We start from the raw sequence: 23,848 nt of genomic DNA, 5'->3' as shown, positions 1-23,848 counted from the left end.
AAGATGGAAAATACACAGAAAGTCTGGATACTGTATGCTATTGTGTTTTTCAGTTGTCCAGTGGCTAAGGAAGGATCAACTGCTGAAATATACTTGATTATAAATGCTGCTGAATTAATCCAACTTATATATTTCAAAATTTCTTTGACCTCTAACTTTAAATATAAGGACCAGTTACTTGGGAAAAGAGTTTTTGTTTATGTTTCTACAGAAAATGGAAAGCTGTGGATTCCTTCCAGGCTTCTGTGGTTTGATGAAACAAGCCCCCCGGAAGCAGTGGGCCAGGTGTTCCAACAATTAAGACAGCTAAGATGATGCAACCTTACAGACCATGAAAATAAGCACTTCTAAAGGTTTCTGTGTTTTGTCATGATCCCCATGTTATGAACAGCGCTCCCATCCAGCAGGAAGCAGTTTGGAATGAGCAACGTCCAAATTCCCATATTGTTTATAAATCTTTGTTTTCATTTGAATGGGGTTGCTTATAATTGGTTAATGATCACAACCAATCTCTTTTTGAAGGTAAAAGGGGAATTATGGTATGGAAATGAATACTTTGTATTGGTATGGTTTTTCATTTATTGATACAAATTCAAGGTCAATTTTGTGATACTTGATTAAGTATTGTGCTTATACTGACCTCTTAAAATGTAATACATAATAAAAATACAGATTGTAGATAGTTACTTCTAAAGTCAGAACTTATAGTTAGGTAAGTTAGGCTTTCTAGATATAAAGAAATGTATTTGAGATATATAGTCTTCAAACCTTTCAAAGACCTTCAGAAAATGGCATTTAAAATGGTTTAGGGTTTTTCTTGACAATGAGAAATGTCTGCTCCTGACAGTACCAGTTATGTCTGAGAGGAAGATGGGCATCGAAGAAACTCGTTATGGAGTTTGCTTTCAACATGGCAAGTTAGCCATTAGGTCAAGAAACTGCTCTTGCCTAGACTGTTTGACTGTTACTGTATAAACTGGACATGCAGGACTCACAGGAAAGTGACTGCTGAACTCAAACAGTCCTTCAGGGTTCCTGCTTCATGGAAAAGTCTACCAGACTTTCTGCAGGACACAGAAAAATGACTGACAGACTGCCTATGCAGATGGACAGTTTGAAATTTCCTGCTTTGCTGAGAAGACTTCCAGACACATTGTGGACTTCAACCTCTCCTCCACAATGCTTCCTTGTCAAATCTCTACATTCATTGGTCACTTTTAGCTTCATCTTTTCTGAGCTCTCAGCAGAACCCAGAGTAGCTGAAACAGCATTCAGCATACTCCTGTCTGGAGTATTTCATTACTCTGAGCAAACCTGGTTTCCTTGCTTTTCTCCCAGTTACTGTGTTTACTCCCTACTGCTTGATCCCTTTGCCTGCTCCACCCCCATACTTGACTTCATAGTGTTGATTCTCTGTACTCACTTAACCAGTTCTGTAACAGAGGAACTGAAGGGCTATTGAAGACAGAAATTACTGGTAGCCTTAAGCTGTTTGGGTAAACATCTCAAAAGATTTGGGTAAGTCTATTTATGAGTTAGGGTGTGTGTGTGTGAGTGTGTGTGTGTGTGTGTGTGTTTGTTTGTGTGTGTGTGTGTGTGTGTGTGTGTGTGTGTTGGTTAAGAAATCGAACATCTCCAAAAGGTTTGGTCCCAGCTGTTAGAACTATTAAGAGGTGGCAGCACCTGTAGGAGGCAGGGCCTACACAGTGGAAAGCCTTTGGAGGGATACTGAAACCTTGGCCCCTTCCTCTAATAATGGGTGCCTTTCTACAAGGCATGAAGCAACAAAACTGAAAGAGCAAAAGAGCTCGTTCTCCCCCTCAGGTTGATCTTCTCTTGGGTATTTGTCACAGCAGCAGAAAGCTGACTGTCTAAATCAGCTGAGTAGCTACAGCTGAAGGGTTTGTCATGGGGACCTACCTTTCAGGTCAGACATGAGGAGATATGTCAGGATTAGGAGCCACGTGTGAGCATTGAGTAGAAGCTGACTGAGAGATATTTTTGGAACATGTGTCCTTTTGGAGAACAAGAGTTCCTGACAGCACTGGACTTTCAGTAAGGCAAAACAAAGGTTTAACTCAGTCTTGCCTCATCTTTAATGGTCGACAACTACAGTTTGAGATACTATTACCACAGATGTTGATCATTGCACCTCCCAGGAGACAAGGTTGAGCTCTGAAAAGGCCTCATTCATTTATCCTCATACAACTTGGAGACTGTGTTCGTCTTCATTCTGGAAAGTTTTACAGGTGCAAAGTACAACAGGAGCTCTTAGTAATATATTATTTTCAATCCATAGGTCAAATTCTGGGTCTTTGTGGAACTTTATGCATATTACCAGTTCTCAAAATCTAGTTGTGGGGACACCAGACCTTGAGCAGAGACCCACTTCCCCTTCAGCCTGGGAGTAGGCAGCTGTAAGACAATGTTTACTAAAAACATGTTTACTAAAAACAATACAATGCCCGGGGCAATACGTTCCTGGAAAAGGCCTGCCCATGGAAACCGCCCTGACCTCAACCTTGTCCAAAGACTAACCGCCTCTTCTGACACGCCCAGATCAGTTTTTGGGGTCAGAGCAGAAGCAGCCAGGGTAGAGGAGAGAGAAGAAGCTTCTCTGGAGGGAGCCTTTCTTAGGAAGTTTTCTTGAACCTTTTCTTTACATCGTTGAACGAGTCTCTGTGTTGTCAATCCCTGACACCCTCCGCACGTTCTCGGACACAGGCCGCGCAGCAGACGCCACACTAGTTTCAAAACCTAAGGCAGGGGCCCTTAGTCACAATCTATGGGGGTGCAAATAAAAATTATAGAAATAAGTTTGGTGATTTCTCAAAAACTTACAGATAGAAATACAATGTGACCCATCTATTTCACTCTTGGCCTATACCCATTAACTACCATAGAGAAATTTGTATGTTGTTCATTGCTGCTCTATTAACTACAGCAAAGAACTGGAATTAGCCTAGGTCTCTATGAAAAGATGAGCTGACAATGAAAACTTTATATATATTGAACTACTCTTCAGTTCTAAAGAAAAATGCAATCACAAAATTTGCAGGAAAATGGATGGACTTAAAATATATAATTTTTTTACTTATAAAGATATTTTATTTTATTTTTTTAATGTTTGAACTTTCAATTCTTTTGCATTCTTGTTCATGTTTTCTACTGTTCTTTTCTCTATTTTTTTAGTTTAAATTAGAAACAAGCTTGTTTACATATCAATCCCAGTTCTCTCTTCCTCCCCTCCTTCCCTGCCCTCCACTAACCCTCTATTCCATCCCCTTTCTACTCCCCAGGGAGGGTGAGACCTTCCAAGGGGGATCTTCAAAGTCTGTCATATCATTTGGAGCTGGGCCTACGCCCAAACCCTTGTATCTAGGCTGAGAGAGTATCTGTCCCTCTATGTGGAATGGGCTCCCAAAGTCCTTTGGCATGCTAGGTAAATACTGATCTACTATCCAAGGCCCCATAGACTGCCACGTTCAGGGGGTCTGGGTCAGTCCTATGCTGGTTTCCCAGCTATCAGTCTGGGGTTCATGAGCTCCCCCTTGTTCAGTTCAGCAGTTTCTGTGGGCTTCACCAGCCTGGTCTTGATCCCTTTGCTCATCACTCCTCCCTCTCTGCAGTTAGATTCCAGGAGTTCAGTTCAGTGTTTAAATGTGGGTGTCTGCTTCTGCTTCCATCAGCTACTGGATGAATGCTATAGGATGACATATAAGGTAGTCATCAATCTCATTATCAGGGAGAGGCATTTAAGGTAGCCTCTCCACTATTGCTTAGATTGTGAGTTGATGTCATCTTTGTAGATCTCTGGACATTTCCCTAGTGCCAGATTTTTCTTTAAACCTACAATGGCCCCTTCTATTATAGTATCTCTTTTCTTGCTCTCCTCTATTCTTCCCCTGACTCAAACTTCCTGTTCCCTCATGTCCTCCTCTTCTCCCCTTATCTTTCTTCTAGGTTCCTCTTCCCTCTCCCCATGCTCCCAATTTGCTCAGACCATCTTGTCCCTTTACCATTCTCCAGGGGACCATGTATGTCTCTCTTAGGTTCCTCATTGTTTCCTAGCTTCTCTGGCAATGTGGACTGTAGGCTAGTAATCCTTTGCTCTGTCTAAAATCCATGTATGAATGAGTACATACCATGTTTGTCTTTTTGTGACTGGGTTACCATGCTCAGGACAATTTCTTCTAGTTCCATCCATTTGCCTGAGAATTTCAAGATTTTTTTTCCTCTGAGTAGTACTACATTGTGTAAATGTACCATACTTTGTCTATATATTCTTCAGTTGAGGGGCATCTAGGTTGCTTCCAGGTTCTGGCTATTACAAATAATGCTGCTATGAACATGGATGAACAGATGTCCCTGTTCATCTTTTGGGTATATGCCTAAGAGTGGAATTGCTAGATCTTGTGATAGACTGATTCTCATTTTTCTGAGGAATTGCTGCGTCCGCTGCGCAGCCTGTGTCCGAGAACGTGCGGAGGGTGTCGGGGATTGACAACACATAGACCTCGGGCTCTCCTTTATTCCTAGTCTGGCTCGTTATTATATACCCTGACACCAGAGGTAGGGGTGGGTGGTCTGAAGAGGTGGATAGTCTTTAGGAAGGTTGAGGTCAGGGCGGTTCCTGTGGTCCAGCCCTTTTCAGGAACATATTGCCCCGGGCATTGTATTGTTTTTAGTAAACATGTTTTTAGTAAACATTGTCTTACAGCTGCCTACTCCCAGGCTGAAGGGGAAGTGGGTCTCTGCTCAAGGTCTGGTGTCCCCACAAGGAATCTCCATACTGATTTCCAAAGTGGCTGTATGAGTTGGCACTCTCACCAGAAATGGAGGAGTGTTCCCCTTTCTCCACATCCTCTCTAGCATAACTGTCATTGTTTTTTGATTTTAGCCATTCTGACAGGAGTAAAATGGTATCTCATAGTTGTTTTGATTTGCATTTCCCTAATGGCGAGGGATGCTGACCACTTTCTTAAATGTCTTTCAGCCGTTTTAGACTCCTTTATTGAGAATTCTCTATTTAGTTCTGTACCCCACTTTTTAATTGGATTATTTGGTGTTTTGGAGACTTGCTTCTTGAGTTCTTTGTAAATTTTGGAGATCAGCCCTCTGTCAGATGTGGGGTTAATGAATATCTTTTCCTAATCTGTGGGGTGCCTTTTTGTCTTGCTTACTCTGTCCTTTGCCTTACAGAAGCTTCTCAGTTTCAAGAGGTCCCATTTATTAACTGTCTATCTCAAGATCTGTGCTACTGGTGTTATGTTCAGGAAGCTGTCTCCTATACCAGTTCATTCCAGAGTACCTGCTACTTTCTCTTGTAAGAGCTTCAGTGTGGCTGGATTTATGTTGATGTCTTTGATCCATTTGGACTTAAGTTTTGTGCATGGCAATAAATATGGATCTATCTGCAGTTTTCTATATGTCAGCATCCAGTTATGGCAGCACCATTTGTTGAAGATGCTTTCTTTTTTCCATTGTATAATTTTAGATTCTTTGTCAAAAAATCAGGTATTTGTACATGTATGGGTTAATATCAGGGTATATAATTCAATTCCATTGATCTACCTGTCTACTTCTATGCCAATACCAAACTGTTTTCAGGACTTTAGCTCTAAAATAGAGCTAGGAGTCAGGGATGGTGACGCCTCTGGACTTTCCTTTATTGTTGTTTTGGCTATCCTGGGTGTTTCATTTTTCCATATAAAGTTGTTTATTGTTCTTTCAAGGTCTGTGAAGAATTGTGCTAGTATTTTGATGGGGATTTCATTGAATCTGTAGATTGCTTTTGGTAAGATTGCCATTTTTTATTAGGTTGATCCTACCTATCCAAGAGCATGGGAGATATTTTTCATTTCCTGGTATCCTCTTTAATTTCTTTCTGTAAAGACTCAAACTTCTTGCTATACAGGTTTTTCACTTGTTTGGTGAGATTTACCCCAAGGTATTTTTATGTTGTTTGTGGCAGTTGTAAAGGGTGATGTTTCTCTGATTTCTTTCTAAGCTTATTTATCTTCTGTATATAGGAGGGCTACTAGTTTTTTTGTTTTATTTTTTTTTTTTTGAGGTGATCTTGTATCCTGCCACTTTGCTGAAGGTGTTTATAAGCTGTAGGAGTTCTCTGGTAGAGTTTTTTGGGTCACTTATGAAAACTATCTTATCTAAAAATAGTGAAAGTTTGACTTCTTCCTTTCTGATTTGTATCTCCTTGGTCTCCTTTTGTCGTCTTATTGCTCTAACTAGAACTTCAAGCACAATATTGTAGAGAAATGGAGTGGACAGCCTTATCTTATTCCTGATTTTAAAGGAATTGTATTGAGTTTCTCTCCATTTAATTTGATGTTGACTGTTAGTTTACTGTATATTGCTTTTACTATGTTCAGGTGTGTTCCTGTTATCCATGATCTCTCCAGGACCTTTAACATGAAGGGGTGTTGGATTTTGTCAAAGGCTTTTTCAGCATTTAGTGAGATGATCATGTTTCCTTTTTTTGCAGTTTGTTTATATGATGGATTACATTGATAGATTTTCCTATGTTGAACCATTCTTGCCTCTATTTCATTAGGGGTTATAGGTCTATTTAAATTTCCCATCTGTTTTTGATTTAATTTTGATAAGTGATATCTAGCCAGAAAATTGTCCATTTCCTTTAAATTTTCATTTGTGTCGCGTCTGCTGCGCGGCCTGTGTCCGAGAACGTGCGGAGGGTGTCGGGGATTGACAACACAGAGACTCGTTCAACGATGTAAAGAAAACTTTAAGCAGGCCCCAAAAAGGTTCAAGAAAACTTCCTAAGAAAGGCTCCCTCCAGAAAAGCTTCTGCTCTCTCCTCTACCCTGGCTGGTTCTCTCTGACCCCAAAAACTGATCTGGGCGTGTCAGAAGAGGCGGTTAGTCTTTGGACAAGGTCGAGGTCAGGGCGGATTCTATGGGCAGGACTTTTCCAGGAACTTATTGCCCCCGGGCATTGTATTGTTTTTAGTAAACATGTTTTTAGTAAACATTGTCTTACAGCTGCCTACTCCCAGGCAGAAGGGGAAGTGGGTCTCTGCTCAAGGTCTGGTGTTCCCACACATTTGTGCTGTCAATTCTCCAGTGTGACTATCCTCCAGTTTCTTCATATGGGCACGTAATGCTATGAACTTTCCTTTTATTACTGCTTTCAAAGTGCCCCATAAATTTGGGTATGTTGTGTCTTCATTTTCATTGAATTTTAGAAAGTCTTTAATTTCTTTATTCCTTCCTTGACTGAGGCATGGTGCAATAGCGTGTTGTAAAATTTCCATGAGTTTGTAGTATTTCTGCAATTTGTGTTGTTGTTGAATTCTAACTTTAAAGCATGGTAGTTTGATAAAACACAGGTAATTGTTCCAATTTTTTTTGTACCTGTTGAGGTTTGCTATGTTGCAAAGTATGTGATCAATTTTAGAGAAGTTTCTGTGTGGTGCTGAGAAGGTATTTTCTTTTGTGCTTGAATGGAATTTTCTATAGATGTCTGTTGAGCCCAATTGGGTCATAACTTCTGCTAGTTCCTTTGTTTCTTTGTTAAGTTTCTGACTAGTGATCTTGTCTAGTGGTGAGAGTAGGGTGTTGAAGTCTCCCACTATATCTTTATGAGGTCTTATGTGTGATTTGAATTTTAGTAATGTTTCTTTTACGAACATGGGTGCCTTTGTATTTGGGGCATAGATGTTCAGAACGAACACTTCTTCCTGATGGATTTTTCCTGTGATGATTGATTTTAGTTTGAAGTCTAATTTGTTCGATATTAGGATAGCTACACCAGCTTGTTTCTTGGATCGAGTTGATTGGAAAATCTTATCCCAACCCTTTACTCTGAGGTAATGTCTGTCTTTTCAGTTGAGGTGTGTTTCTTGTATGCAGCAGAAGGATGGATTCTGTCTTTGTATCCATTCTGTTAGCCTGTGTCTTTTCCTAGGCAATTAAGACTCTTAATATTGAGGGAAATTAAGGACCATTGAATGCTAATACTTGTTTGTTTTGGATTTGTTTTTGGTGGTGGTATTGTGTGTGGATTAGTCTCCTTTTTCTTTTGACTTTTGGTAAAGTAGAATTATCTATTGCCTATGTTTTTGTGAATATAGTTAACTTCCTTAGGTGGGAGTTTTCCTTCTAGAACTTTCTGTAGGGCTGGATTAGTGGATAGTATTGTTTCAAACTGATTTTGTTGTAGAATATCTTATTTTCTTCATCTATAGTGACTGAAAGTTGCTGTGTATAGTAGTCTGGATTGGTATCATTGGTCTCTTAGTGTTTGTAGAATATCTATCCAGGACCTATTGGCTTTCAGAGTTTCCACGGAGAAGTCTGGTGTAATTCTGATAGGTTTGCCTTTATATGTTTCTTGGCCTTTTTCCTTTGCTGCTCTTAATATTCTTTTTTTTATTCTGTATGTTTGGTGTTTTGTTTATTATGTCGTGCGCCACCAATGCCCGGCTGGCATGTTTTTCTTTAGGTTGGGAAAGTTTTTTATGATTTTGTTGAACATGTTTTCTGTACCTTTAAGTTGTGTTTCTTCACCTTCTTCTATACATATTATTATTAGGTTGGGCTTTTCACAGTGTCCCATATTTCCTGGATCTTTTGTTTTAGGGATTTGTTGGACTTGAGATATTCTTGGTCAATGAATTTATTTATCCTAGTGTATCTTCAGTGTCTGAGACTCTCTCTTCCATCTCTTGTATTCTGTTGGCTATGCTTGCATCTGCAGTTCCTGATCATTTACCCATCATTTCCAATTCCAGCATTCCCTCAGACTGGTTTGTGTGTGTGTGTGTGTGTGTGTGTGTGTGTGTGTGTGTGTATTTCAGTTTTCAATCCTTGCACTGTTTGAATTCTTTCTTGCAATTTTTGGTTTGTCTTTTCTTCCATTTCTTAAAGGGATTTTCTCATTTCTTCTTTTAAGGTCTCTATCTTCTTCATGAAGTTGTTTTTAAGATCATTCTCTTTTTAATCTATGTTGGGATGTTCAGGTCTTGCTGGTGTGGAGTCCCTAGTCTCTGGTGGTATCATACTGGTGTTTTTGTTGTTGAATGTGTTCTGACATTGTTGTCTTCCATCCTTTCTTCCAGTGGGTGCAGGTGGGGTCTCTTCCTCTCTTTGTGGGTATGGGTCCAAGGTTTTCTTACAGTGGGTGCAATTCAGGTGGGTCTAAGGCACTCCCTCTCCCAATGGGTGGGAGCGGGACTAGCAGAGTGATGTCAGCAGACTCATGGTTGCTTGGTCGGCTGGGAGCGAGTACCCATGCCTGCAGTCCCTAGGCCAGGAGATCCCAGAGTGGGTAAGCAGAAGTTGGGCTTGTAGAATATATAATATTAGGTGACCATACAATCCCTAAAAGAAATAAAGCCCTACATATTCTCTATCTAATGCAGAACTTTGCCAATAATATATACTTATAAAAAAATGTATAGTTGGGCAGTACTGCCACACATCTTTAATCCCAGTACTTGGGAGACAGAGGCAGGGGAATCTATGTGAGTTTGAGACCAGTCTGGTCTACAGAGCAAGTTACAGGACAGGCTCCAAAGCTACACAGAGAAATTCTGTCTCAACAACCCCCCCCTAAAAAAAGCCACAAAAACAAGCAAAACATAAGTCAAACAACAAAACAATGTGTAAGTAGATACAGTATGACAAGTGGAAGAGAGAACAAGAAAGGGTAAGCACTATGGAATGAGGAAGGGCTAAATGCAGATGATAGACAGGAGGTATAAACAAATTGTTTTTCTAATTCTAACTCTGTCATGAATTTCCATTTTTGTTGATGGGTAAGTTTATAAAGTATATTTGATAGAAAAAGTATAAAACCGAATCGAATTGTCACAGCTTTCGAATGGTTCTTCTAAATAAAGAAGTTCATTGAGACTGTAAGGGTCTGAGAAAATGCCGAAGGATGATCCCATACACAAATAGTATGTAAGAGCAAAGAGTGTTTATATGAGCATATGTGGAGACATTCACCTGTACAAAATGGTGACAACCTCGAGTGAAGCATGCAGGCTCCTGTTAAGTATAATTCGGGGAATTTCCGGGACAGTTATGTCATCTCAAACATGATTGGTCAAGCAAACAGCAGTTGTATTAGTATATTTTTGATTGGCTGACGGTTTATCGTTGGACATACTTAGGTAAGTCTTAAGGGGCTTGCAGGAACTGTTCTTGAGACATTGTGGGTAGACTCAGGTCTTGTTCTTGCTCCCTCCCTCATCCCTGAATGTAATTTGTTGATAAAGGGCCCTTTGTAGGAGCACACACTGTTTGCCCCCTCAGAGAACTGAAATCTATATTCAGTTGTAAAAGTGGGAAAGTTTAAGCCTTCAAGACTTTGGGTATGGGTAACTTCAGTATGTGATTTTCTTTTAATTTCCATGTTTTTTAATAATATAAATTAAAAAATTGCTCTTATGGCTAGTATTACTTCTAAAGTTCTGATTGCCACCACTGTCTTCCCTTTCTCAGTTGCTCTCTCTTGAGCGAGTGAGGAAATGTCCTGCTGTGTTGCCCAGGCTGCCCTCAAACTCATGAGCTCAAGTGATCCTCACACCCTCAGCCTCTCACTCCCGACACCCACGCCCATTCCTGCCTACGTATGCTATAAACCAGTGCTTCTCAACCTGTGGGTCCCAACTCTTGGTGTTGACAGATCCTTTCACAGGGGTGGCATAAGACCATTGGAAAACACATACATTTACATTACGATTCACGATTCATAACAATAGCAAACTTACAGTTAACAAATAGCAACGAAAATAATTTTATGGTTGGAGGTCACCCCAACATGAGGAACTGAATTAAAGGGTCTCAGCATTAGGCAGCCTGAGAAACACTGTGTTAAAGGGTCGCAGCTTTAGGAAGATGGAGAACCACTGCTATAAAATCCCATTTCACACTACTTTTGAATTCTTGAGTTATGTTTGGTTGTCAGAGTTGCCTACTACCTGTACAGCTTGTGTTCCTCACAAGACTAAACATTAGAGAATTTGCAAAAATCATCCTTCATTCCTGATATTCACCCTTGTACTTTATAAATCCAGAAAATTTTTAAGCAGACACATTGACTGTCAGAGATTAGCACAAGTTAGATTAGACAACAGGAAGGAAACAGTGTGGGTCTAGAAAGATGGTTCAGTTGTTTGCCTTGTTTTGTTTTTCGAGACAGGGTTTCTTTGTTTCTCTGTATTGTTTTGGAGGCTGTCCTGGAACTCGCTTTGTAGACCAGGCTGGCCTCGAACTCACAGAGAACCGCCTGTCTCTGCCTCCCGAGTGCTGGGATTAAAGGCGTGCGCCACCAACGCCTGGCGATGGTTCAGTTGTTAAGAGCTCTCATAGAGGACCTGAGTTTGATTCTCAGTACCCATGTGGCAGCTCATAGCCTTCTGTAACTCCACTCCAGGGATATAACACCCGCTTCTTGCCTCCACAGGTGCCAGGCATACACATGGTACACAGACATGCATGTAAGCTAAACATCTCTAATATAAAATTTAAAATGAATGAATGAATATTTTTAAGGTATGTGGTGCATCTTTCCAAATACAGATATTTAGCATCAGCTAGGTGGCACAGTTCTTGCAACACAAACCTGAAGACCCAATTTAGTTTCTTAGAATCCACTATGGAAGGAATGAACCAATTGCCACCTCATTGTAATCCAGAAAATACCTCACATACATGACCACAGATTTATCCCCTAGATGATTTAAAGCCTATCAAGTTGATAATCAATATAAGCTGTCCACCAAAGTAATATCTAGAAATCAATTCTTAAAAGAAATATTAAGCAGCATAAAGATTAATGAACTAAAGTATTTATAATAATTTTATTTTTAATGTGTGAAAAATTAACAGTGATCTAGTATCTAATAAAAGACTAATGGCTGAGTAAATTATTGACAATCTGTTCAATAGAATATTTGTAATATGCCCACTTAAAAGCCCATTTCTAATGAAGATTTAATTACCTAAGCAAATGACGGCAATATACTTGTGAAGAATACTAAAATCATTTATTTTAAAAATAGGAGAAAATATAGCAAATGTTTATAATAGTTATCTTTGAATGGAAAGATTAGAGTTTTGTGTTATCTTCATTATGCTTAGTCATTTCCAAGGGCTACATGTTTTTCTGAATTGGGAAGCAGACCATATTTACTTCTCATTTTGTTATGCAGAAAAATAGATATTTGGTGGCTATAGTGAATGTGTTTCACCATTTTTCTCTATATGATTTCCAGATATTAAACGTGTTCCATAACTTTTGTTTTTCTCATGACTCCAGCTAATCCCTCACACATGAGTTACTGTTGGTTTAGGACCATTTCCCTAGTCTGCTTGTGTCTCTGACCTCCTAATGTGGTCTTGAGAATTTGGCTTGGTTTCTGCTTTCTTATGACTTCCAGAACACTGTGGTAGAATATTATTTTAAGGTATGTGACTTTTGTTTATGCTGCATTTGTTTAACTTGCGAAGCTGTGATTCTTTGCCTGTCTAAAACACCTGGTGGTCTAATAAAGAGCTGAATGGCCAATAGTGAGGTAGGAGCAAGGATAGGTGGGGCTGACTGGCAGAGAAAATAAATAGGAGAAATGAGGACGAGAAGAGCAGCAACAGAACAAAGAGAGGAAGATATCAAGGGCCGGCCACCCATTCAGTTAGCTAGCCAGACAGCCTTGGAGTAAGAAGGAAAGTAAGATATACAGAAGTAAGAAACATAAAAGCCCAGAGGGAAAAGATGAGTTGATTTAAGAAAAACTGGCTAGCTACAAGACAATCTAAGGGCAGACATTCATAAGTAGCAAGACATAAAAAGGCAAAAGATAAAAACATCACAACAGCACCTGTCATATCCCTTACAGTTTGTTTCTCCTACCTTGGCTGTGTTCTTCTCTTTCTATATTTCCCCCCAAACATTGACACATTATGTTCTTTTTCTTCTGAGGTCTGGGAATTGGAAAATTACAGAGCACAGCCCCATCATCTGGGCAATATACTGAGAAGTGTGCCAAACCCATCCTTTTTTTATCAGTTACCAACTCCCACAGAACCGATCTGGTCCTGCACAGTCAGTTCATGAGAACAGACCTTATTGCCTCTTAAAGGTCACATCTCTTACTATTGCTGCACTAGCAGTTAAATTCCAACAAGGGGCTTGGTGGGAACACTGGCATCACAGCATAGGGCAAACTGCAAAAGCTGCTAAGTGCTTGTAGTGTAGTGTGACCTCTCCTGTGTTGATACCAAAATTAAAGAGAAGGGGAGATGCTCTCTTCAGGGCTTGTAAAAATTCGTTGTTTTAAAGTGTGTGAGTTTTGCATTATTGTTATCGTTTTGTTTTGTTTTACAGGGACTTGTATTGTAGCCAAGGCTGGCCTGTTTCTATGCTCAGTTCATTCTTCTGATGTGTGAAAGACAATGTCGTTACCACCATCATAATCATCATTACTAATGCAAACAAAACTATTCCTGCAATGATGCTTCTGAAAAACACTTGTTCTTCCCTGCCTTGCATAGCTCCTCAAACTTGACATTAGCTTCCTACCTGACCTTGTCTTTCAGAGCTAGATCTCTGACGATGTTCTTGTTGACAACAGTTTTGTGCAAGGAGCTAGCCACAGAGTACCTTGTAGGCATGAGGTAAAGGTAATCACACACGTTCACATAGGATTTGATCTTTTTTTTTTCTTTTTGAGACAGGGTTTCTCTGTATTGTTTTGGAGGCTGTCCTGGAACTCGCTCTGTAGCCAGGCTGGCTTTGAACTCACAGCGATCCGCCTGCCTCTGCCTCCTGAGTGCTGGTATTAAAGGCGTGTGCCATCAATGCCCGGCTAGGATTTGATCTTTGATCTCTTGGCAATTTTCTTCTTGCCCGTGGCAGTTGTCACTTTTATTGTACAGCAGTCAGTTCCAGCCACTGGCTGTATGGGTGGTCTGAGGTGTCATCATCAATGGTCTCCATCACGACACCTTTGTGTCCTGAGCAGTGTTCAGCCAGGACTAGACAGCTTTCCTTGGTTTCATGAACTTGGTTGGCCATTCCACCAGCAAGCAGCAGGAACCTAGAAGGAGAGTCTGAATTTTGTGTACAAGGCTAGGGTTCAAATCCAGAGCCTAGTGAATTCTAGCCAAACCTGTCCCACTGAGTCTATTCCTAGGTCCAAAGAAATCATATTATTTAATATGATTTCTCAAGACAAGAGTGTGTGTCACCTGGGCACTTAACAGGAAAGTAAATATTAGCTAGGTAGGGTAGTGTGTGTCTGTAAGCAAGCACTTGCCGTAGGAGGAAGATGAGTTCAGAGCTCGAAGTCAGCCTTGACTACACACTAAGTTTGAGGCCAGCAAGAACTACTCAAGCCCCTATCTCAAAAGCACAAGAAGAGAAAACAAAGTAGAAAACGAAACAGTTTTCATAGCCTGCTTCAGTCCTTCTAAACCAGTGATGAAATCCAGTGACATCTGAACAACCAACCCTTCCAGGCAATCCTGAGTGCACCACAATGTGAGATGTCCACTCTAGACAGAAGTACAGGAGGGCAAAAAGGAAGAGGGAGAACAGAGTCGGAGAGATATGACCTGGACTCCTGGGAAGATAATATGAGGGAGTCTTGGCGATAGAACTTGTAAATGGGAAAGTAAAAGTTATTTTGTTCATTATTTTAAAGCAGTTTGCACTGATGCTACTCTGGTCTGAACTTACAGCTATCTTGTAAAATCTGTTACACTGGGAGGCTAGGGTAGAGTTCTGTGGGCAAGCAGTTCACACATATGGAAACAGACTATTTGTGAGGAAGCAGGACCTCAAGATAGAAGGAACAGCGCAAATGGTAGGTCTCAGAGGAGTGATGTCTCTCTCTCTGGAAAGTGTGGTGACTTCCATGAGCCTTAGGTGCAGTTTCATCTATGTCAGGATGCTGGAATGGAAGGACCCAGCTTATGTGGACTACTGTACTAGCCAACTTTCGTCACTGTGACAAAACACCCAAGAGAACCAACTTATAGGAGGAGGGTTTATTTTGATTTATGTATTCAGATGCTTCAGTCTGTAATCCATCGGACATCGCTTTGAGACATGTGGTCAGGCAGAAACAGTGAGTGTGGAGAGAGGGTACCAACTTGCTCACTTTATGGTGACTGGGAAGTTAAGACAGAAGGGACCAGGATCCCAATCTCCTCCTCGAGGGCACATTCTCAGTGACCTAACTGTCTTCTACTGGGTCTCACTTCTTTTCTTTTCTTTTTCATAATGAACGCAATGTAATTTGGTATTGTTACTCTCCACTTCATGTGATTACCTTCCTCTTCCTAATTGTGCCCCTCCCATTGGCAACTGTTTTGTCCCACCTCCTCTTCCTCCTTTTCTTCTTTTTTTTTGACCCACTTTATGGTTACTTACAGGAGCATGGAGAACTTACCAGTGGCTCCACTGCTACAGAAACTGTGTCTCAGAACTGGGATGGCCGGGTGGCTAAGGTGTTGGACTTGAGCAAATGTGTCTCCTTCTCCCAACAACCACTGACACTGTAACAGTCCTCTACAGGCAGGGGACTAAGCACTCACCACATGGCCTTTGAGGTACATCTAAGATCTAGACATAATGAAGGTGTTATACTCTCCCACTCTCACAACTGAGTTCAGGTTTCTCTTCTCTGAGAAGGGCATTCCCACAAGGGTCATTTATCTACAATGCCCTGGCATTCTGGGATGAGGCCTGAGCCAGCCCCACCCTGCCTCAAGTACAAACCCAGCAGCCCCTTCTGAGTCATGTCCAGACTGACCCAGGCTTGTACAAGTATGTCCAAAAATGATAAGACTAAATCTCAGCCAACTAAAAGTATTCTAGTGTAACTGCTGCTTGCTCAACCAATTATACATGAGATGACACAACTGTCCCTGAAACTCCCCTTAGCTGTGCCTAAAAGGAGCCTGCATGCTCCTCTCTGGGTCATCACCAACTTGAACAACCCTGCATGTGGTGGAATATTAATAAACGTTCTTCGCTTTATATGCTATTTGAGTCTGGGGTCTCCTTCAGTGTTTTCACAGACCTTCACAATGATGCAATAACAATAAGGCAATAATGAGTTCAACAGATGTGGTTCTAAGAAACTACCAGCAAACAATTTACTTCAAGGACTAAACCTACTGAATGCAGTGTAAATCTGTTGAAAACTTCTCAGTAATAAAAAAAATTTCTGTTTGATCTACCAGCTCTAGTTGTTTTAGATTTCTCAGTTTGTTGGTATCTCAATGTGGTAACCAGGGACTACAGAGAATGAAGGGATGCACTGGTGGGCTCAAGACAGAATAAAAAGGATGTTGCAGTTCTTACCCTGAGAGACTGAGGGAGAAGGCGAATGCCTGTCAATTCATCTCTGTGCTGTTTTCAGGAGTGTCATGGCACACTCTGTAAGTGATTGGATTCTGGATCCAAACGCAACAGGTTCCAATCATAACTCTTCCCTCAACAGACATGTGACACTGTTCAGTTCTCTTAGTTACAAGAAGGGGATAGCAGCACCCATATCATAGAATGGTTATAACAGGAAATGAGTTAGTGCCTACAAATCACCTGAAGCAGTCCCCAGAAGATGCTAGCCCATTGTGCTAGTGATATTAGCAGTCATTAGCCAGCCCTGGACTCTACTCCATACTATGAATCCCAGAAGCTGCTATCATTTATCTAGTCAGTGGCATTCTGCTACAGCAACAGAAATCAGACGAAGAACCTCTTAAAGAATTGTTGACTCTTTTTTTCTTTTTTTAAATTTATTTTTCAGTTTAAATTTAGATTAGAAACAGGGATGCTTCACAAGTCAGTTCCAGGTCCCTCCCCTTTTCCCTCCCCTCCTCCCGTGCCCTCCCCTCAAACCCCCCATTATCCTCTCATTTCCCCAGGGAGGGTGAGGCCCTCCATGGGGGTGTCCATAGTCTGTCATTTCATATAGGGCAGGGCCTAGACCCTTCCCCAAGAGTTCAGGGTGAGAGTACACCTCACATTGTTGGATGGGAGTCCAAAGTCCATGTGTATACTCGGGATGGGTACTGATCTACTACCCAAGGCCCAATAGATTACCTAGGCCTCCTCACTGACACCCACATTCAGGGGGTCTTGATCAGTCCCATGCTGGATTCCCAGGCATCAGCCCGAGATTCAAGAGTTAACCTTTGTCAGGTCAGCTGTTTCTGGGGGTTAAACCAGCCCAGTCTTAATTCCTTTGATCATCAGTCCTCCCTCTCTGTTACTGGCTTTCTTGAGTTCAGCTCAGTACTTAACCGAGGGAGTCTGCCTCTTCTTCGATCAGCCACTAAATGAAGTTTCTGTTTCCCAGACTCTCTGGCCATGGGATTGTAGGCTGGCACTCCCCAGGATTGTTGACTCTTTACAAATATGTCTCATCACCTGGTGCCGAGTGCCCTGGATGGACAGACACCACTATGATGGACAGGTATGTGGTCACGAAGTGAGAGAAAAGAAGTGCAGCAGTTCAAACGCTGTGGAGAGAAGCTGAACTGAAGACACAATGTGGGTGAGGAACAGGCTGATATGGGTGGCTTATTCTGCAACCTGGGGCCGTGTGGTATCTGGGCCTATGCTGCAGCTGTGGGCCATGTCTAAATCCGTGGCCCTGCCTCAGCAGCTCCAGTCTGTGTAGATGTCCATGGCTCATGTTACCACCAAAGGCCATACAGATTCCATGGTCTGCCCCCCCCCCAGACCATGTTAATGCCTGGGGGTCATGCTGCTGCCTGGGTCATACTAACCTGAGTGGCCTGTGCTGTCACCTGAAGCCATGATGATGTCCAGGCACAAGCTGTAGCAGAGGACAATGAGTGGGTCTGTGCGTCTGTGAGGATGTCCATGGCCAGTGCTACTACTGGGGGCCATTCGAGAACTGGCCCCAGTGGCTTGGGTACTGGAGAGCTGGTTCTGTCCCTCACCAACTGCTTCGTCAGCAGAGCTGCCCTCTCCCTCCCTCCTCCCCATTGTGGGATTTTTGTAAACTGTGAAGAGGCATTGTTGTGAATGGTTTAATACAGAGCCGAATTGCCAATAGCTAGGTAGGAGGTATAAGTGGGACTTCCAGACAAAGAGAGAGAAAGGGAAAGAGAGAAGAGGAAGAGGAAGAGGAAGAGGAATCTAGCCATGCAGGAGAAGCCAGGAGATGTGGAAAAGAAACAAGAGACGTCAGATGGAAGACAGGTAATGCCACATGACAGAACATAGATTAACATGAATGGGTTAATTTAAGTTATAAGAGCTAGTTGATGCTGGGCGGTGGTGGCGCATGCCTTTAATCCCAGCACTCGGGAGGCAGAGGCAGGCGGATCTCTGTGAGTTCGAGGCCGGGCTGGACCGACAGCCTCCAAAACAACACAGAGAAACCCTGTCTCGTAAAACCAAACCAAAAAAAAAAAAAAGAGCTAGTTGGGGACAAGCCTAAGCTAAAGGCGAAACTTTCATAATGAATACATTTTAATGTCTCTGTTTGTGGGCTGGCAATCCCAACAAAAAAGAACTGCCACATATGGTATCCAAGATGAGGGCATGCATTTTCATACAAGACCCGAGAAACCTTTAAAAAAAGTTTCAAACACACAAACACAGAGCCAAACATGCCTTCCTAGTCCTGTAGTCTCACAGGCAGGCTGTGGAGTGTAGAGACTCAGTTCCTGACTATTGCCTGTGGGCTTAAAGCAATCAGTGCCATAGGGGTTTAAGGCTTGACTCACTTGACCAGAGAAGACTGCAGGCATACAGTAAAGTCCTTCAGACAGAAAAAAAAAACCAAAACAAAAACAACCCCCCAAAAAACCCTTTAAACAGATACAGTAAAAAATGGGTATAGACAGTCATAGAAAAAAGTAAATAGTTTAAAAATAATAAAGTCTTTAAAGAGAGAAAAGTAATATTAAAAAATAAGCCACATAAAGGTAGGAAATACACAGGGTGTCTGGACTCTGCATTGTACTTTATTGAGTTTGCATATTTTAAATACTAATGTACAAAAAACAATAGCTGTTAAGAGAAACTGGATTATGGACTGGTCAGTTGAATTAAACCAGCATATATACTTTAGAGATATCTTGGCTTCAAAATGGAACTCAGAAAATGTGTTGCATTGGGGGAGAGTTTATGCCTTTGTTTCCACAGGAAACAAAAAGTTATGGTTCTCTTCAAGATTAATAAAGATCTAATTTTATTGGGGGAGACCTCCTGAAAATCTTGGCTACAGACATAAAGAAACCAAGAAAGATTACAAGACAGGTGATGTATATACCGATTTCTGTACTATGAAAACAGCTCTGAGACTAGATGAGACATGATAAATCTTGCTGTGGCCACAGAATACTCATGATGTATTACTACATGCCATCCTTTCATATGATAGCAGTTTTGTTATAAAGTCCAAATGGGCTTATGGACACGACAGATGCCTTTTTACCTGCTCAAATATCATAAAAACAAAAAATCATTTTTAGCTGACTTGTGAAAATCACACATTCCACAGTGCATTAATGCAGATATTTATAGTACCTTTAGAAGTTTATGTGTTTTCAGAAAAAAAGGACCAGATACCAACAAAGTATCTTCTAAGAATGCCTCTGTTGAAGTTTTCTCAAAATTCTGCATTCAGAACATCTTCAAAGTAGTTAGCTGAGGTGGTCCAGCCTCACAGACTATACTCATCAGGACTTGAGATAAGCCCTGCACTTTCCCATTATACAGCTACAACACGTGATACAGCTAGCTTTTCCAGGACTTGACCATCATCTCAATTTTCTCAGGGTTCCCCAAAGATTCTGTCACCCCAAGACAGCAGGAAGAAGTGTAGAGAACACAACACCCACATTCTCCAGAGGTAGAGTGGATGGTTTCTGTTTATTCAATAGGTTATGGATGTTTATTATGGTTTATGAGGGTTGGTTATAAGTTGCTATTGGTCATAGTCAGAAAAAAAGCTGAACAAAGGAAATTATATCACGGGATCTCTTTCTGAAGGGAAAAAAGGGGGGGATATAGTATAGAAATGATGGGATAAAAGGGTGGATTGTTGAGTCTACTTTTAGCAACAAGAAGTGTCAAATATTTACAAATCTATACATTGGTATAGATTTTTGTATACTGATACAAATTTAAGGTTATTTTTGTTCTACTGTATATATGTTTCTACTCTTGTTTAAGGTACTGTAATCGTGCAGATCATTTAAAATGTAATGTAAAGTTTTAGTCCTTGAAATCTATTGAGGATAGTAAAAAAAACACAGGTTAGTAGTTATTCATTTGTATCAATCAAACTCCTAGTAATGTTAGGTATGTTTTGAAGGTCTAACAGAGATATATTTTAATTAGATAGATGGTTTCAAAGACCTACAGAAGATGGCATTTAAATGTTTTAATAGCATAAGGCTTTTCATGACAGTGAGACACGTCTGCTTCTAGCAGCATTAATTTTCTTCAAAGAGGATGATGGACATCAAAGAACCTCCATGTGGAGTTTGCTTTCAATGTGGCAAAGCTAGGTATTTGGGCAAGAAACTGCCTTTGCCTTGACTGCTGACAGTATGCTTACAAACTGGGCAGGCAGGACACAAAAGATAGTGACTGCCAAAATTTGCCAACACAAGATAGGATAGTTCAAAATCCCTGCTTCACAGAGAAGTCAGTCAGATAGTCCAGGCCTGTAGGCTGAAGATGAATGTTTCAATGTTACAGAGGAGCCTTGGGTGACTGACTGTCATTTCTATAGTTTTAGAAGTTGCTTGCTCTGCACTTCCTGTTTACTCAGATAATACTATATCCTTCTTGGACTCTGATGGGCATTAAACAATAGACAGCATACAACTTTCCATGTATTTGAGTTCAGAAAAATGTGCATAATAGATATAAAGTTTATAGGGTTGAGACGCATAAATGCTTAAGCTGTTTACCTAAGAAGATGTTTTTAGGTCTAAAAAGATAGTTTTAGGGTGGTAATACAAGTTGTAATAGACAATAGTTTAGGTATAAAACTTTAAATTTATCATGATAAGATAGATAATGGAATGTTTTCTTCTAATACACTAAATACAAATGGATTGGACATTATGAATGTAATTTTTATCTGATAATTATTCTTATTGTATATAGTTATACCATGTTAGAGTTAAAACCTTTCCTTTTTATTTAGACAAAAACGGGGAAAAGTTGTGGGATATTTTTATACTGTGTGAAAATATATTGTTGTGGCTGACTTGATAAAGAGCTGAACGACCAAGGGAGAAAGAGGAGGAGGAATCTAGGCACACATGACAAGCCAGGAGACATGGAGAGGAAACAGAAGGTACAAGATGGAAGACATAATTTAGATTAGCATGATGTGTTCATTTATGTTATAAGAGCTGGTTGGGGACAAGCATAAGCTAAAGGCCAAACTTTCATAATTTACAGTAAGTCTCAGTGTTGTTATTTGTGGCTGACTGTCCTGACAAAAAAGTACCACTATGACAAATGAATATGCGATGGAGGCAGGAAAGACAGTGGAGCAAATTGTTTTCTTCTCTTCTTCTTCTTCTTCTTCTTCTTCTTCTTCTTCTTCTTCTTCTTCTTCTTCTTCTTCTTCTTCTTCTTCTTCCTCCTCCTCCTCTTCCTCCTCTTCCTTCTCCTCCTCCTCCTCCTCTTCTTCTTCCCATTTTCTTTTTATTTTTTATTGCATTTTTTTTAGAAAAGAGCTTGCTTCATATGTCAATCCCTGGTCCCTCTCCCTCCCCTCCTCCAGCACCCCCCACCATCTCCCCCAGCCTCCCACCCTATCCCCACTTCCTTCCACGTAGGGGATATCTAGAGTCTGTCATTTTTCTCAGGGCAGGGTCCAGGCACTCCCCCAAGAGTCTAGCCTGAGAGAGCATCCTTCTTTGTGATATGGACACAGGAAGTCAATCTGTATACCAGGAATAAATACTGACCTACTTCCCAGGGCCCCATAGGTTTCCCAGGCCTCCTTACTGATTCTCACACTCAGGGGGTTTGGATCAGTCCCATGCTGGCCTCTCAGCTGTCGGTCTGGGGTCCAAGAGTTCCCCCTTGTTCAGGTCAGCTGTCTCTGCTGGTTTCACCAGCCCATTCTTTGCCCATTTGCTCATCACTCCTCTCTCTCTGTCATTGTGTTCCAGGAGTTCAGTTCAGTGTTTAGCTGTGGGTGTTTGCCTTTGCTTCCATCAGTCCCTGGATGAAGGTTCTAGGATGGCATATGAGGTAGTTGTCAAGTTCATTATCAGAAATGGGCATTTAAGGTAGTTTCTCTACTATTGCTTAGCTTGCCAGTTGGTGACATCCTTGTAGATGGTTAGAGGTTTTACTTAACTTGCTTACTCTCTTCAATCTATGGCTCCTCTATTATGGTATTTCTCATCCTGTTCTCCCCCTAATCTTCCTCCAACTCAACCTTCCTGCTCCCCCATGACCTACTCTCTCTTCCTCTTCTCCCCTCTCTTTTTCCCAGCTCCCACTACTCCCCAACCCCCACCGTGCTCCCAATCTGTTCAGGAGATCTTGCCTCATTCCTCTTCTCTGGGGTACCATGCATATCTCTCTTAGGATCTTTCCTGTTTCCCAGACCCTCTATCAGTGGAATTGCAGGCTGGCACTCCCCTGATCCATGTTTAAAATCCATATATGAGTGAGTAAATGCCATGTTTGTCTTTTTGTGACTGGGTTACCTCACTCAGGATGGTTTCTTCTAGTGCCATCCATTTGCCTACAAATTTCAAGATTTCATTGTTTTTTTCCACTGAGTAGTACTCCATTGTGTAAATGTAACACATTTTCTCTATCCATTCTTCAGTTGAGGGGCATCTAGGTTGTTTCCATGTTCTGGCTATTACAAATAATGCTGCTATGAACATAGTGGAACAGATGTTCTTGTTATATGAATTTGCATCTTTTGGATATATGCCTAAGAGTGGAATTGTTGGGTCTTATGGTAGATTGATTCCCATTTTCTTGAGGAATCTCCATACTGATTTCCAAAGTTGCTGTACAAGTTGGCACTCTCACCAGCAGTGGAGGAGTGTTCCCCTCTCTCCACATCCTCTCCAGCATAAACTCTCATTTGTGTTTTTGATTTTAGCCATTCTGATAGGGGTGAGATGGTATTTCAGATTTGTTTTGATTTTCATTTCCCTGATGGCTAAAGGATGTTAATCACTTTCTCAAAAGCCTCTCAGCCATTTTAGACTCTGCTATTGAGAATTATCTATTTAGTTCTGTACCCAACTGTTTAATTGGATCCTTTGGTGTTTTGGAGACTTGCTTCTTGAGTTCTTTGTAAATTTTGGAGATCAGCCCTCTGTCAGGTATGGGGTTAGTGAATATCTTTTCCCATTCTGTGGACTGCCTTTTTGTCTTGTTAACTGTGTCCTTTGCCTTACAGAAGCTTCTCAGTTTCAGGAGGTCCCATTTGTTAATTGTCGATCTCAGTGTCTGTGCTACTGGTGTTGTTTCCACTTCGTTCAAGGGCACCTCCCTAAGAGTTTCAGTGTGGCTATATATATATATATATTTTTTTTTTCGTGACAGGGTTTCTCTGTATTGTTTTGGAGCCTGTCCTGGAACTCGCTCAGTAGACCAGGCTGGTCTCGAACTCACAGATATATGCCTGCCTCTGCCTCCCAAGTGCTGGGATTAAAGGTGTGTGCCACCACTTCCCGGCTCAGTGTGGCTAGATTTATGTTGAGGTCTTTGATCCATTTGGAATTAAGTTTTGTGCATGGCAATAGACATGGATCTATCTGCAGTCTTCTGCATGCCAATATCCAGTTATGCCAGCACCATATGTTGAAGA

General features: G+C 41.1%; 1 long non-coding RNA gene across 2 annotated transcripts; it reads left to right on the top strand.

Moving 5' to 3' along the window:
* Positions 1-1,441: 1,441 nt before the first annotated feature.
* On the top strand, positions 1,442-23,606 carry LOC121138975. Of its 2 annotated transcripts, none has more exons than XR_005875845.1 (3): positions 1,442-1,518; positions 17,357-17,473; positions 23,584-23,606. It is a non-coding gene; the product is annotated as an uncharacterized LOC121138975 (long non-coding RNA). The 2 variants fall into 2 exon arrangements; XR_005875846.1 differs by lacking the exon at positions 23,584-23,606 and adding an exon at positions 19,815-19,888.
* Positions 23,607-23,848: the final 242 nt, after the last annotated feature.

This window comes from Mesocricetus auratus, unplaced genomic scaffold (genome assembly GCF_017639785.1).
Source record: "Mesocricetus auratus isolate SY011 unplaced genomic scaffold, BCM_Maur_2.0 Super-Scaffold_6730, whole genome shotgun sequence".
In the NCBI taxonomy this organism is placed as follows: Eukaryota; Metazoa; Chordata; class Mammalia; order Rodentia; family Cricetidae; genus Mesocricetus; species Mesocricetus auratus.
The sequence above is the reverse complement of the archived record's forward strand: the minus strand, read 5'-3'. Positions and strand labels throughout refer to the sequence as shown.